The sequence below is a fragment of the Diabrotica virgifera genome, chromosome 9, assembly GCF_917563875.1.
Source record: "Diabrotica virgifera virgifera chromosome 9, PGI_DIABVI_V3a".
Lineage (NCBI taxonomy): Eukaryota > Metazoa > Arthropoda > Insecta > Coleoptera > Chrysomelidae > Diabrotica > Diabrotica virgifera.
Genome location: NC_065451.1, coordinates 205,685,050 through 205,702,171, shown reverse-complemented (window position 1 = coordinate 205,702,171; position 17,122 = coordinate 205,685,050). Strand labels below are relative to the sequence as shown.

The 17,122-nt window shown below is 32.8% G+C and overlaps 1 protein-coding gene across 2 annotated transcripts in view; it reads left to right on the top strand.

The window, feature by feature from the left end:
* The window catches only part of LOC114330477 (calcium uniporter protein, mitochondrial), a 620,188-nt gene that overhangs the window by 471,734 nt on the left and 131,332 nt on the right, over window positions 1-17,122 (top strand). The gene's annotated exons all lie outside the window — the stretch shown is intronic.

Sequence of the window (17,122 nt, the reverse complement as noted above, 5' to 3'; positions counted from 1 at the left end):
GTGGTACAGGCTCCTTTTTGCAATATTTTATTTAGTTATAGAGTAATTTCCACATACTAGCATATTTCTCAAATTGGGCTCTGTACCGCCATTCTTTATTATACAGGGTGAGTCATGAGGAACTGTACATACTCCTACCTCGTATAGAGGCTCCTATGGGGAATAACAATTGACCATTAAAAAGTGTCTGCTCCCATTGTTTAATAATATACAGGGCGAGTTTCGCATTTTGACAGAAATTTGTATTCGTCATAATTTTTGAACGGTCAGATCGATGTGTCTCTTATTTTGGTCAATCGTTATACTATTACCACCTAATCAACTGATTTATTCAAACTAGAAAAAAATCAGGTCCGGCTTTAAAAAATTAGTTCGTTTGGGTTTTAGAAAAAATTTCACCCTGTATATGCTTTTTGAAAACTCTAATATGAATTTTACAAATTAGACAAATAGGCAATTAAAATGGCATATTTATTTTTTTCCGCACACGATTACTTAATTTTTTATAAAAAAATCAAATTTGACTATGAATTAAAAGTTTGGTAAAGTGAACCATAGATTTAAAAAAATTAACTTTTATTAGAAAAATTAATTTTTTTTAACAAATATTAAATTTGTGTTACCACTTAATCAACTGATTCATTCAAACTAAAAAAAAATCAGGCCCGGATTTAAAAAATTAGTTCGTTTTGGTCTTAGAAAAAATTTCACTCTGTATACGCTTTTTGAAAACTCTAATATGAATTTTACAAATTAGACAAATAGACAATTAAAATGGCATATTTATTTTTTTCCCCACACGATTAATTAATTTTTTATTAAAAAATCAAATTTGTCAAAATCGGAATTTTAACCTAAAAATAAAAAAAGAAATGAAAAGGTTTAACTCGCTACAACTCTGTTCCATTTTAATATTTTTTTTTCTGAAATTTTTACATTAAATCTCTTACCATTGTGAAGACTATGAAAATTGTTGTAGACTTTCAATCTTCTTCTCGTAAAAGTTATGAATTTTTAAAAATAAAAGGTACAGATTCGTGAATTGTAAAGGTAAATCGCAAAAATTAAGTGAAAAAATTTAAAATTGATCTATTTGATCACGTCTATGTTAAACTATAGCGTCCAAACGAAGTGTTATGGGGAGTTTAAGATCTAGACGTGTTATAGAAAAAAAAATGGTAAAACTTTTAATTTTAAGAAAAACGTTTTTGTAAATTAATTTTTGTAAAAAAAGTTAATTTTTTTAAATCTATGCAAAACCTTTGCCAAACTTTTTAATCATAGTTAAATTTGATTTTTTGATAAAAAATTAAGTAATCGTGTGGGGAAAAAATAAAAATGCCATTTTAATTGCCTATTTGTCAAATTTGTAAAATTCATATTAGAGTTTTCAAAAAGCGTATACAGGGTGAAATTTTTTCTAAGACCGAAACGAACTAATTTTTAAATCCGGGCCTAACTTTTTTCTAGTTTGAATAAATCATTTGATTGGGTGTTAACATAAATTAAATATTTGTTCAAAAAAAATTAATTTTTGTAATAAAAGTTAATTTTTTTAAATCTATGGTTCACTTTATCAAACTTTTAATCCATAGTCAAATTTGATTTTTTTATAAAAAATTAAGTAATCGTGTGCGAAAAAAAAATAAATATGCCATTTTAATTATCTATTTGTCTAATTTGTAAAATTCATATTAGTTTTCAAAAAACCTATACAGGGTGAAATTTTTTCTAAGACCCAAACGAACTAATTTTTTTAAAGCCGGACCTGATTTTTTTCTAGTTTGAATAAATCAGTTGATTAGGTGGTAATAGTGTAACGATTGACCAAAATAAGAGACACATCGATCTGACCGTTCAAAAATTATGACGAATACAAATTTCTGTCAAAATGCGAAACTCGCCCTGTATATTATTAAACAATGGGAGCACACACTTTTTAATGGTCATTTGTTATTCCCCATGGGGGCCTCTATACGAGGTAGGAGTATGTACAGTTCCTCATGACTCACCCTGTATTACGAATATGTGTGCCAAATATCTCGACCAAATATTCAAAATTACAGCCGCAACCTTGGACCGCGTTTGTTGCTACCTGTTGATCGCTACTGTATGCTCTTAAATTATTATACTGTTTTGCAGAATAAACGTTTTCTAATATTAGCTGTCAACATAAACTTCAAAACGATAAGCAAAATCTTAAAAATAATCATAATGAATAATAAATTCTGTTCTTACTGATATTAATTATCGATTACAATCCAATTACTTCTTTTCGTTGTAAATATTACACGATAAGAATTAAATAATAAGTTTGAAACAATTATTATTTGCTTTTCTCCTTTTAGTCGAGGAAATGAAGCTGAAAAAATGGCAAAACCTCGCAATTTTTTCGTCCAGCATCGATTTGTACAAAAATTTGGGATTAGGCTCATTACACCCTCTAGTTCATTTTCTATATTGAGCCGTTGTACGCTTTTGGTTTTGTAAGGGTGTAAACTACCCCTAGTTGAAAAAAATTATAAAATAACATTTTAAACTTTAACATTGTCAACATTTGGTTCTTATTAGTTACATAATGAATATGTTATGCTTTAAGATATACTATCATAATATTTCAACCCTTAAAACCACCCTTGTTGGAGCTATATATAAAAAATTTACTTATCCTAAAGGAATAATTTCGGCTTGCATCGATTTACATAAAAATTTGGGATTAGGATCATCTCACCCTGTACTTTATATTCTATATCATGCTTAAGGGCGTTGATTAATTTTAGGGGTGTAAACAACCCCTTATTGTCAAAAATTATATAAAAACATTTTATACATTAATATTGGTAAAATTTGGTTTTGATTGGTTGAATAATGATTGTTTTATACTTTAGGATATAATATCATAATACTTCAACCCTTAAAAACCACCCTTAATAACACTACAGTTTTTATAAGTAGATATTTTAATAGGTCTATACAGAAAAAGTAGAATTAAAGAATTACAAAAACATTTATTTACACAAAAATACGAATTTACAAATATGTACAAATACAAATACTTTCTTAGTCATCTTCCAGTATACGAACCGGTTCAAATCCGAATTTTTCGAAAAAAAAAATTCGTTTTATAAACAGAGCTCCTTCATTTTTGGCGGTGAAAAGATTTTTCAAAAATGACTTTGTAGGATTTTTAAAGAGTTGTAAGATTGTGTCAATTAAATTCCCTAAGATCCCTCAGTTTTTAATTAGGGTGGGTTTAAAGGCTCGAATAAGGGAATGTTTGCTCGTAAATAGAGGTTTTAAACAGCTATATCTCGCTAACTGTTCACTGTTATGAAAATCTATGCACAAGGGAATTTTAGTTATTAAAGAAGCTATAATTTGCTAATGTATCATTTTTTTTGTATCTCCAGTATTTTCGGAGAAATTTTGAAGTAAAAGGTGAAAAATGGGAAATTACAAAAAATTAATTTTTCTTTAAACTCCAATTTTTTTAAAACTAGGCCTTTTAAATAGGTCAAACTTCTTGGATGTATTGATAATACAAATATAAAAGGAATTACAGAAAGGTGAAGACCAATTTTTAAAATAGGAGGGTAGTTAGGGGGTTGTTTTCACTGATTTTTTCATAGAGAAAAGCAGGTACCGACTTTTTTTCTAATCATAAGACGCTTAATTTTCAGACTAGAAACTGTTTATTATTTTTTTTGAAAGGCCTAACTGTATAGTTGAAAAAAGATTATTCAAGCTTTCCTCGAAAAATGCAAAGTTTTTCCGTTATATTACTTTGAATATTTCAAATTATGCATTTGACGAAAAAAGCTAACTTTTAACATGCCGTATCTCGGTTTGTATTGGTCTTAGCGATATTACAAAAAAAGAATTTGGTTTGTGTTACTAAAAGATACAATTTTGATATCGACAGTTTTTTTTATTAAATGCATATTTTTCGAGGTATTCTCAAAAAACCCTCTAAAAAAGTCGATTTTTTCATCGATAAACTGTTACTTTCAAGCGCGAATAACTCGAAAAATATTAGTTTTACGAAGAAAATGTAAAAAACATTTTTTTCTTATAATCACTTTTTACATCGATTTACATAAATAAAATGTAATAAAAAATTCCCGCCCCCGAGATGGGGTGGCAACCACCCCCAAGGTTTTAGCGTACAGCGGCATGATATAGAAAATGATCCTTGAACTATTTCCTACCTTCTGTGAAAATTGCAAGTAAATCCATGCTGGACGAAAAAATTGCGAGCCAAAATGCTTCATTTCCTCGATTATTTCCTCTTTAAATTTCCGGCCGAAACAGTACTAGTCATCCGCTATGTGGCGATACCAGCCATACCAGCGAAACTCACACAGGATAGGCAACACTTTTCTCTTTAAATGGGTACCCCCCGTTAAGATAGTCAAAATGCCCTCACTCTCAGAATTCAATTTTTTTAATTTTTTTACGTTCTGTGCAATTAAAAAATGAGATAACGCGGATTTTTAGCTCGCCACCCCCCTTACCCCTCCCCCCCCCCCCCCAGCCAAAAACGTAGATTTTTAGATTTAATTTTTTTTAGTTGAGTTGCAATTGATTTAAAAATTTCAAAAAATTCACACTTGTAGCTGAGGCTTTTAAAAAACATGTCCATTTTTTATGGACCCTTAGGTCGAGTGTACATAACCTCAAATTTTTTTTTAACTTTTTTAAAACCTATAACTTTTTTTTGGAGGGGGCTGCAGGTCCAAATTTTTTTGCATTTTGTGTATTTTATCAAAAGCTATCTCTCTGATTTTTTTCAGATTTTTCCGTCAGGTGCGCCATCCTGAAAAATCCCGAAAACTGTTTTTTTAGGGGGTTTTTTGGGATTTTCTCCATTTTATAGACTGCAACATAGATCAACTCAAGGTTTTGTTAATAGATTATGTATAATTGGAAATAACTGAGTATATTAGGATATTTAAAAATTGGGCAAAACACTTTTAAACCCCCCAAAAACCATGTTTGTTTAAAGTTTTGTAAGGAATTTTGAGGGTCTAATTATTTTTTTTTGAGGTCGATATAGCCTGAATATTTTTTTTTATTTTTTACGTTCTATATGATTTTAAAAAATTAGGACTCAACGCAATTTTAGCCCACTTCCCCTATTCCCCCTCACCCACAGCCAAAAATGTCAATTTTTCGTTTTTATTTTTTTTTTAAGTTGGTTTGCAATTAAATTATAAATGTTGTTCTGAAGCTATTTCTTTGTGGCATTTTTGTAATTAACTATTCTAAATGGGAAATAAGCCACAATTTAACTAAAAAATTATTTTATTTTCCATCTGTAATGCGATAGAGAGAATACAATAATCTGTGACGCACTGAAAAAATGGTTCGGGACGATCTATATAAATAAGTCAGATTAAATTAAATTATTAGAAGATTTTTTTACCAAGCAACATTTTTGTTTAATTTATTAATATTTTGTATTTTGACAACGATGTCCGTGGCGGACATCGAAACGTTAATAAACATCTATTTTTATGGAACCGAAGGTCGAGTGTACATATTATAACCTCATTTTTTTTGTTTTTTATAGGTACGTATAACTTTTTTGGCGATGGCTGCTAATTTTTTTTTGTGTTTTGTGTATTTTACAAACCATCTACGTTTGGCTCATAATGCAAATAGTCCCCGCTGTATGCTTGTCCCGTTAGGTAAATTATTCCGATTAATTTTTTTGCACAAACTTACTCAAAAACAGGTCCTTATAACAAATCCACAAGGTGCCAGGCAGTACCGCGGTAGGAAATTTTTTAAACATTTTTTTAAACAAATTCAAAAAATCAATTTTTTCACTTCGGACAAATTTGTTTTAGATTCTCTGGATCAAGCTGAGCAAAAAAGGTATCTTGTTATTTTTCTATAAAATTGACTGTTGTCGAGTTACATGCAATTTTAAATTTGAAAAACGCGAAAATGGCCATTTTCAAGGCTTAATAACTCGATTAAAAATTATTATTATGAAAGTCATAAAGTGACCAACTCAAAGTTTAAAGCTAAAGTAGTTGATTTTGCAATCAGATACCTCGTGTAATGTGTAGTGTGTGTTTGTTGAGTAACTGTCCTGTTACTTTGTAAAGTCGACTTCATTGTCTTTACAAAAGACGCTAATTGTATCCGAACGTCTGAGGTTCCCACCCAGGTGAGATTCGAACTCACGACCCTTGTGCCCAAAGGCAGGCTCTCTTACCACTGAGCCACAGAGGGGGTTATTTAATACATCAACGTTGGAATAAATATTCTTCAGTATCTCTTCTTCGAGTGCTCTCTGCATTATGGAGGTTTGCAATTACGTTGGCAATACTTTTCCTGTTCTTTACTATTGCTTTCTGCATATACGATGACCTCTATATAACATATGGGGCCATCAGAAGAGGAGTATGTATATGTACTTTCAGTCTAAAACACGCTGGTATCTCCCCTTCGAATTGAGTATGTGTACTGCTACACAGAAGATAAGAAGCAAGTAAAATACAACAAAAATCTTACATTTAATTCTAAAACAATAAGACCTACAAAATTAAAGTATGCACGTAACAAAAATACAAAAACTTTATTTAAGGTTGAGAACCAAGATGTGACACAACAGAAAGCAAGAGGATACTGAGAACATCAGAAATAAGAACGTTGCGGTCAATAACTGTAAAAAAAACTGGGAATACCGAATGACAGAATAAGAGATCTCTGTAACATTGAAGCACGACAAATTAGATAAACATAATGATATACATAGACTTGACAAAATTCGTGCTACATAATTTATTAATGCTTCGGTAGCTCTAGTCTCAGAGAATTTAGGAAGTGAGTTCTTACAATAATATTTAAGATAAAGAAAATAAATTATTAATTTTTGGGCGCCATTAATAGATCAAAATCTATTACTATATATTTATATAAGATTTACAAAAAATTACTTAAAATGGTATCCCTCTGTATATTAACGTTACTTACCCTTGGTGTCTGAGGTAGTCTCCTTGTCCTCTTACAATAAGGATCAGAGATGGATTGTGCAAAGATAATAATAAGAAATAAGTTTAAAACATAATTATCATTATTTATTCAGGTAGAAAATTGTAAAAAAACTGATCTGATTAGAAAAATAAAGAAATTAAGTCTTTCGCGTTTCGTTAAAAGTTCAAAAAAGAAAAACAGGAATTATAAACTTATCACAAATACCTGGTGAACAATCTGATGCTGCTGTAGTGCTGGATGGGTTAGCTCTTTGGAGCTCTGGTTGTTGCGACGAACTCACTTTTACTTTACATTTAAAGTACCATTACATAACTGTTATTTATATGAAAAATAAAAATTCCATAGTCTTGTTTTATGAAAAGAAAGTAACTGCGTATTTAATTATTAGTGATACATTACACTGACTCGATGATAAAACATACTTTGTTTAGACTATTGTCTAGTCAAAAGACCGGGAACCACGTTCCGGTAAGATTGAATTAAGTTAATTTGCAGAAGGCATGCTAAACGGGAGCTACGTCCGCGAAGGATGAATTAAGTAGTTATTTTTGCAAGAGACATACTAAACGCCGTACTAGGAACACTATTCCATTATTGTACCGGACACAACACAAAGAGTATACCGGTATGGTATTTACGACAACATATCGCACTTGTGACTTTTCACTACAGAATCCTCAAGATTCCATTCTGAGCCTAACTCGGCACAGCCAAAAAAAATGCACACCTTTACTGCATGACTTCTGAAACTTAATTGATTCTTCTTGTCCTAATTTCGGACAAGATTTTCTTTCTCTCGCCTGAATTCACCTCCCATTCTGATAGCCATAACCTACTTTGTCCAATAGTGGCTATCCAAAACATTTCCCTACCAACCGGGTAGTTGGAAAGTAATACTTAGGCCATCCTATTATGGTCATAAGTTTCTTTTTCGGCCAATCACAATCGCTGTCCTTTTTGTACCCATCCAAGGGTTTCCACGAATTCTACTGCGCCTCAATTCTGTTGGATTCCCAGAATTCTATAACTGAGCACTTAGCAATATCCTACTATGGTTTACAACTTCCTGTTACAGAATAAACAACTCCTAGGAAACGTGTCTCCGAAGCCCTAAAATCTCTTTGTATCTCTACTTACTGCAATAGCCAAATGACCCACTTAGGCATCTAGCATTTCGTAGAATATTAATCTTTTCGCTTTTGCGGGTGGTCTATGAGAAACGCCTTGGGTGTTACATTACATCGAATTTCTATCCATAACGACAGGGTCGGACTTTGCGATATTTAGGCTGTGATTTTTGAGCCTGTTTCAACATACAAGACATAGTACGGTGGGGATGACAGAGAAGACGAGAGTGGAAGCAGCATGTGACGAGAATGCACAGCGAGAGATTAACCCGTAAAGCCAGAGATTCAAAGCCAACAGGCAAGAGACCAATAGGAAGGTCCTTTAAAAGGTGGCGAGATAGCTGGCAGTCAACATCACAGCTATGAATACAAGCTCAAAATCGTTTAAGACCAGGTCAAGAAGCCTAATATAAAAAGAAGAAGAAGAAGAAGGAGGTTGAGAACAATTCATATACAAGCTACCCGATTTGCAATTTTAACGACAGACATTCATCCATCATCGCAAATCAGTGGTTGAAGAGCATAAGAATATGGTCGGTATGTGTACGGTATATCGCCAAATACGACAGTTTGGTCGTTTTTCTTATCATGTTTCACACTATGCGTTTTGATCGGATGCAGTGAAAACGCATCCGTTTCCAACGCAACCGGACCTATCTGTCACACTATGCGTTTAGTCTGGTGCAGTTGGTAAGCGCGTGACGATGTCTCAAAACGCATCCGTTTTCAACGCAACCGGACCGACCTGTCACACTATGCGTTTTGACCGGATGCGGTGGAAACGCATCCGATCAAAACGCATAATGTGGCATCGCACTAAAGATCAGGAGTTTTCTAAGAAAAACCGAAAATGTAGTGAATGAGCCGACTTCAGCTAGTTCTCGAAAAATTATGACAGCATGTGCGGGTTAATATTTTGTGTCGAATTAAAAAATTTTAAAATTTTTTCCTTTGGACAAAAATGTTTTCAAAAAAGGCACATAATATGAAAGTTTCTTTAAAAATATGCAAAATTTGGTAAAGTTCTCAAATATGCGAAATATGCCAGCAATATGCATTTAGCATAAAATCCGCTCCCTACTTATTACGCTGTTTCGAAATTATAACTCTTACATTGACGAAAAAGAGCTGTTTTCAACAAGACCGAGTTTGCAAAATTCGATTTAGTAGAACCGGACTTACAGCCATTTTTTCATAACAAGGTTCCCACTCACCCCCACCTCTTATTTGCAGAGGTAGACCTAAACTTGTGAAATCAAATATGCGCAGAATTTTATGAAGAATGCGATGATCGGATTTCCAGTGCCCTTTCATTAGGCAAATTTTGTAAAATTTTAATTTTTAATATGCAATTACGCCCTCTAGCGGTGAACCTACAATTATGAAAATAATTTCCAGGCTTTTCCGAAGGCAACTTTTGTTATAAATATTTTTTCTCAAAGTTGTACTATAAACGGTTCCTGAGATATGGCCGAGAGCGAGAGCCATTCTTATTGGCACTCCCGGTACATATCATCTTCACTAATGATGAAGAGCGGTAACTAATACTTTTGGTACTAATAACACACATACCCAATGCCTTGAAGACATGAATTATTAATGTATGTAATACTGTAAAATATTATTTAATGTATGATTAAAAGGCGACATATGCTTTGATAACTGTACACACCAATATCCAATCAGTCTCATATTTATTTTTATACTTCCATAAAATTTGTAATGTACATTTTTGTCTTCACTTTATTTGTCGCATGTAAAACGACCGTTTTTTATTACGCTGTGGCCGTAAAGTATGGAATAAATTTATTATTTTCCAAAATATAAATATTTTCAAGGTATACTGAGAGATATCGATTTCAAATTTTAATTCTTTACAAATTTTCTTTTTTAAGAACGGTTTCCGGACTAGAGATCGAAACACCAAAAAACAAATATAAATAGTACATTGTTTACCGGGTAGGAAAAGCTTAACATTCCTGGACGACTGTGAAGATTGCTAAGTCGAGGCGCAAGCCGAGACTTAGCAACACAGAGTCCAGGAATGTGGCTTTTCCTACGAGGTAAACATACTATTTTTCCGCAAATCGTTTAAAATTCGACAGATATTGATTGATTTAAAAAAAACGCGATAATTTTATTCCCAAATAAATGGTGCTTTGAAATTCCTAATAAAATTACTTGGGTTACTATGGAAACGTATTGAGGTTGAATTGTCAAACTTGACGCTTATAAATTTAATTGCTGGTGTTCTCGAAAGTAAAATGATAAGTGATGATGAAATTTCCATTCCTGGGACTCCTCCAGAGCTGGTTGAGGCAGTGAATACTGCTTCATTAGAATTATTGCCAAAGAAATCAAGAGAAAAGTACGAAAATGCATACAGACGTTTTATGGATTATCGCATGAGTAAAAATACGAGTTCTTTCTCAGAAAATGTTGTAATGGCATACTTCCTAGACCTTTGTTTAAAGATGAAATCTTCAACATTATGGGCCAATTATTCAATGCTGAAGTCAACCCTTGCACTTAAACACAATGTAGATATATCTACATACTCAAAACTTCGTTCTTTATTGAAACGGCAAGCTCAAGGTTATAGGGCAAAGAAATCTAAGATTTTAACGAAGGAAGAAATTGAAAAATTTATCCAGGAAGCTCCAGATAAAGAAAATTTAATGATTAAGGTAATTTACAAGGTTTTAATAGCAATGTGTTTTCTATCATTTATGTAGAACACTAACAACTGTACGGAAATATCATTTCCTTACAGTAAGGAAATGACATTTCCTTACAGTAAGGAAGACCTGACTTTTTCTTCAAGAAATTTTGACAGGAATGTCAAAATTTCCTGGCGATTTGCGGAAAATGTAATTTTTATTACAATCAATTGTGGCTTAATCCTACAGAAACACAATTTTTAACTTAGACAATTTTTATATTCGAGATGGTGAAGTCAGAACTTTTGTGTTCTGCTATGCATTTGTCAAAGGTCTGCCAGTTTGACCGATGTAAGTTTTTGGACAGTCACCACATGTATATGTTATAGTCAAAGCCCGAATTTCAGGCACTCCTAGGTTTGACTAGGCAATCCTCAGGGCTGACTGACGGTCTTAGTCAAAGCCCGAAATAAATTACAGTTTCGGCCTTTGACTAGTCAAACCTAGGAGAGACTAAGTTGGTCCGGCAAAGGTGAAATTGAATTTTATGAAATCGGGGTTTGACTAGTCAAACCCCGATCAGCTATTAAAATGTCGTAATTTGTTAGATTAGGTTTAATAAAACGTCATTTTTTAATTTTAATGTTTATTATTTTTATATTGTCGTAACTAAAATAAAAATATAGTGTTTCTTCTCACATGTTGAGGCATTATGGCATTTAGAGTTGCACAATCACAATACGTTAGACCTCTTACACTTACGTAATTTGAAAGAGCTCTTATAGGTCTGGATCCCGCGTATGAAAAAAAAGTTGATTAATAGCAAACTGAAAATTCGTTAATAGCTTAAGGGTGTCTAGTCGGACAAACTTTGATATATGGAAACACTGGAACAGGGGAAGTTTTAATTGTGGAACAGGTAAAAAATTTGGAACGGTCAGACTACGAAAACGTCACATGTATTTTGTCCGACAGAATTTCCAATTGATTTGTTACCCTTTCATTAAACTCTCATGCAAAAATCAGACTGCTATTTATCACCTGTCATAATTCCTGTCATTTGACATATTCTACGTGTTCCACTCATTATAATTTCCATTTGGTGATAAATAGCAGCCTGATTTTGCATGAGAGTTTAATGAAAGGGTAACAAATCAATTGGAAGTTCTGTCGGACAAAATACATGTGACGTTTTCGTGGTCTGACCGTTCCAAATTTTTAACCTGTTCCACAATTAAAACTTCCTTTGTTCCAGTGTTCCTATATATCAAAGTTTGTCCGACTAGACACCCTTAAGCTATTAACAAATTTTCAGCTTGCTATTAATCAACTTTTTTTTCATACGCGGGATCCAGACCTATTATTGCAGTAGCATTTTATAAATCCTTGTCCTCCAAATTTAGAATCTTTTGTACTAATTTCTCTTAGAGACAGAGACAACTGAACGTCTGGAACATCTTCGAAATTAGGAAATTACTCTTTGTATTCTCTTATTTGATTTCTTGAAAAAAGTGTGTTTATTGTTCCGTATTTCGTACCAACTATATAAACCGTCAATTGTTTTATCTTGTATGGTACTCAAAATATTTCGAGCATCCTCTTTGGCTCTATCAAAGCTGGGGAAAGATATTGTTACAGTTTTTCCGATCGAAATTGGAGGAAATTTTTTTTCACTTAATTGTTTCATAGCATTAGCCTGGGTATGAAGACCTTCAATCGCATTTCCTTTATTAATTTTAATCTTTTCTGTCTGTGCACAACGCATGCTCGAACGCGTGGCAAGGAGATGCTCGAAATATATTGGGTATCTTACCTTACAAGATAAAACAATAATTTTGATGGTTTATATAGAGTTGGTACGAAATACGTAACAATGAACACATTTTTTTCAAGAAATGAAATAAGAGACTGCAAAGAGAATTTTTCTAATTTCGAAGATGTTCCAGACATAAGTTGTCTCTAAGAGAAATTAGTATAAAAGATTCTAAATTTGGAGGACAAGGATTTATAAAATACCACTGCAATAAGAAGTTCTCTTCAAAACCATGTAAGTGTAAAAGGTCTAACGTATTGTGCAACTCTGCATATATGCTATAATGCCTCAACATGCGAGAATAGAAACTATTTTTTTTTTATTTTAATTACGACAATATAAAAATAATAAACATTACAATTCAAAAATGACGTTCTATTAAACCTAATCTAACAAATTACGACATTTTAATAGCTGATCGGGGTTTGACTAGTCAAACCCCGATTTCATAAAATTAAATTTCGACCTTTGCCTGACCAACTTAGTCTCTCCTAGGTTTGACTAGTCAAAGGCCGAAACTGTAATTTATTTCGGGCTTTGACTAAGACCGTCAGTCAGACCTGAGGATTGCCTAGTCAAACCTAGGAGTGCCTGAAATTCGGGCTTTGACTATAACATATACACCAGTCTGTAATTGCTTTTTCTTTTGGCTCTTATTGTTCTTAATGTATTTGTTTTAAATAAAAATATGCAAGTTGTTGTTTGTTCTGAAAACTGGTGTTGTTTCTTTATTTGTTATGTGTTTGGCTATTTTTGTTGATATCTTTCCTGTATATGTGATAGAGCTTACATCGGTCAAACTGGCAGAACTTTTGACAAACGTATAGCAAAACACAAAATGACTTTTAATAGCCATTCTTTTAATGAACAGTATTAAATTATTCATATTCAAAATAAAGACTTTAAGCTATCTTTATTATAATCTATGGAAATTAATAAATTAAAAAATACAGATATAATTTTGAATGACCAACTTGAGACAAACACCTTCCCACTCTTCAACCTATTCAGTTAGCGACCTTAATAAGTGCAGACACATAATAAAATAGATCACTTGAGAAAGGCACACTGCCGAAACAGCTGTAGTGACGTTAACTTATAATATATTTTGTGGAAGTATTGAAAACAAAAGTTTTCAGTGTTTTATGTTTGAAGTAAATTTTTTATTTGCCAGAGCTTTGTGTTTTGATTATTTACAGTCACAATTATCGGTACATGTTATTTTATCGTAACAATGGCATTTTTACATTATTTTTCCGTAACACAATGTTTTCAGCAATAAAACTAGCTTTTGTTTTGAAAACGTTCCGCTACATATATTTCATTATAGGCCTAGATCCCGCGCACCAAAAAAAGTTTATTAATAGCTTAACGGTGTCAGTCGGACAAACTTTGATGTAAGGGAACACTTACTACCGGTACTCTCCAAAATTATTGAGATACTCATAAAAACCCTACTTATGTCCTTTCTCATTGATAACAACATCTTATCCCAAAATCAGTTCGGCTTTTTAACTAATAAATGTACCACTGATGCCATGTTTTCTGTGCTGCGTGAGGTTTCATCATCATCATCATCAGCCCATAGTCGTCCACTGCTGAACATAGGCCTCCTCGAAAAACTTCCATTCAGATCTATCCTGCGTTGCTGCAATCCAGTTGGTACAAATCCTCTTTATGTCGTCAGTCCATCTTGTGGGCGTGAGGTTTACCAAGCACTAAACAATAATCTTTATACTGCCACTGTTTTCTGTGACTATGCCAAAGCTTTTGATTGTGTAAATCACGACATTTTGATTAAAAAACTAAATTTCTATGGAATTCGAGGTATTTCTTTGAATTGGTTCCAATCTTACTTGACTAATAGGAAACAACTAGTTAGAGCAAATGATACTGACTCTAGCCTCAAAAACATTGTATGTGGAGTACCACAAGGTTCAGTATTGGATCCTCTACTGTTCCTAATCTTTACAAATGACATCACTAATCTAAAAATCGATGGAAAAATTTTTCTTTTTGCTGATGATACCAGTATCACTTGGAGCAACTCAACTATTGCATCTCTTCATGCAACTATAACTTCTGATTTGCTTACGATAAAAACCTGGTCTGACTCTAATTTACTCTCTTTTAACGTCGATAAGACAGTAGCACTATCCTATAAAAGTGCTCTTGAACCCCTGCTTGTTAATAACAGCCAGATCTCTACCGTCGATTCTGTAAAATTTCTTGGTATTTTTTTAGACAGCAACCTCAAATGGTCCCTTCATATCGATTTATTAAGTAAGAAACTCGCCTCAGCCTGCTATGCTATAAGATCTGTTTCGAAAGAACTCAATTTAGCATCTTCTAAACTAACATATTTTTCCTTATTCGAGTCTCATCTTCGATATGGTCTTCCTTTTTGGGGTTCTAGTACAGCTGCCCAATTAGATGTTATTTTTAAATTACAAAAAAGAGCAATAAGGTACTGTTTGGCCTCAGAAGAACAATACATTGCAGAAGTTACTTCAAAGATCACGGAATTTTAACCCTTCCATCTTTATATATTTTAGAAACTGCTTAATTCTGTTTGCTTAATTCGTAAACACATGCATGTCTTTCCAGCAAGGCCTCATCATGACTACTCCACCAGAAATTCAACTTTTGATGTCTATTTACCGATCCCGTCCTCTGAGTTAGTAAAGAAATCTATATTATATTCCGCAAAAAAACTACACAACCATCTCCCTTTACAACTCAAATCTGCAACATCTTTCCCCAAGTTCCGTAAAATGACAAAAGCTCATCTATCTAGAAGACCATATTATTCAGTAGAAGAGTTTCTTAATGACTAGCTGAGAAATTACAGAAATGTACAAGTAACCAAACTTATCTATATTTGGGTGTCACATGCAGCAGCTTAAACTTTAGTTCCTATGTTTGTATTTTACTTTGTTGTATGTTCACTTTGCAAGTTCTATTAATTTTTGCAATACATATATCGGTTTTGTTTTATTTACTTTATTAACTTGTATTTTTTTATATTGACGATTTATCAAATTTCAGAAAATTGTATTTGTTATTGTTATTATTTTTTTTTCTGACTTTATGTTAAGCTTTCTCCATAACATTTGTATAATTTTCAGTGGCAATAAAGCATATTTCTATTCTATTCTAACACTGGAACAGGGAAAGCTTTAATTGTGGAACAGGTTACAGGTTACAGGTTTCGAACGTCAGACTACGAAAACGTCCCATGTATTTTGTCGGACAGAACTTCCAATTTATTTGTTACCCTTTCATTAAATTCTTATGCAAAAATCAGACTGCTATTCATCACCAACATAATTCCTGTCATTTGACATGTTCTACGTGTCGGACTTATTAAAATTACCAACATATTTGTCGGACAAACATTTTTTCATATAAAGTTTTCTATTGAATTAACGTAATATAAAGATAACCTGCTAGTTGTCACAATCATAAACTTGTCAGGATGATAAGTTCCACAATAATCAAAATCACGTTGCACAATTAAAACTTCCCCTGTGCCAGTGTTCCCATACGTCAAAGTTTGTCCGACTAGACATTGTTAAGCTATCAACAAATTTTCAACATGCTACATATTAATGAACTTTTTTGGTACGTGGGATCCAGTCCTATTACATTTATTTGTAGTCAACATCGCCATTTTTCATTTACTTAATACGTAAAAATCGCAACGTGTAACTCTCGTCCGAAACCCTTATCCATTAATTTTTTATCGAAAGATTGATAACAGGCCTTGTCCACAGTCTAACTCCTGTGGTATCTGGAGAAAATCCCCTTCGATTTCCTTTCCGTGTTCGGAATTCCCGACCTATCGATATCCTACCTTTGGGGTTCAGGACGTATTTCCTGACAACCGATGCTCTTAGGCCTCTATCATAAATTATTAGGCCTCTACTACGATAACCCATTTGGCATTAGTCGTAAAATCATTCGTCTTTTAATTTTTGCGATCACGATAGATTATTTAATTATTATTCTAATAAAGACTAAATTATACGGGAGATACTGAGAAACTTCTTTAATGTAGGGAATAAAGTGGAGGGAAAAAATAAACAAATAAACGGGGTACTGTGGGTAGTGATGTAAGAAGAGAATATTCTCAAGAGAATATTCTCGAGAATATTCTCGGCCAGAATATTTTCGTTCTCGAGAATATTGTCTTGAGAGTTGCTTCGTGCTTAATTGTGCTAAGACGATACATAAAAAAGAAAAATGAAAAACGGAAAATGTGGATACGGCTTTTCTAAGTAAACGCGAAACAATGAGTAATTTAACTATGGAAATAATGCTAGACAATTATTTGTTTAAGAATTTTACAAGAATGTCAAAAAGTGATTTCGAACTATTAATAAATATGATAGGGCCAAGAATAGAGAAGAACGATCAAACATGAGAAACGCAATACCAATCTCAACAAGATTAGCAATTGTTATTTATATATACTAACAGTTTTAGTTTAATGTATTTATTCAGGGGGCACT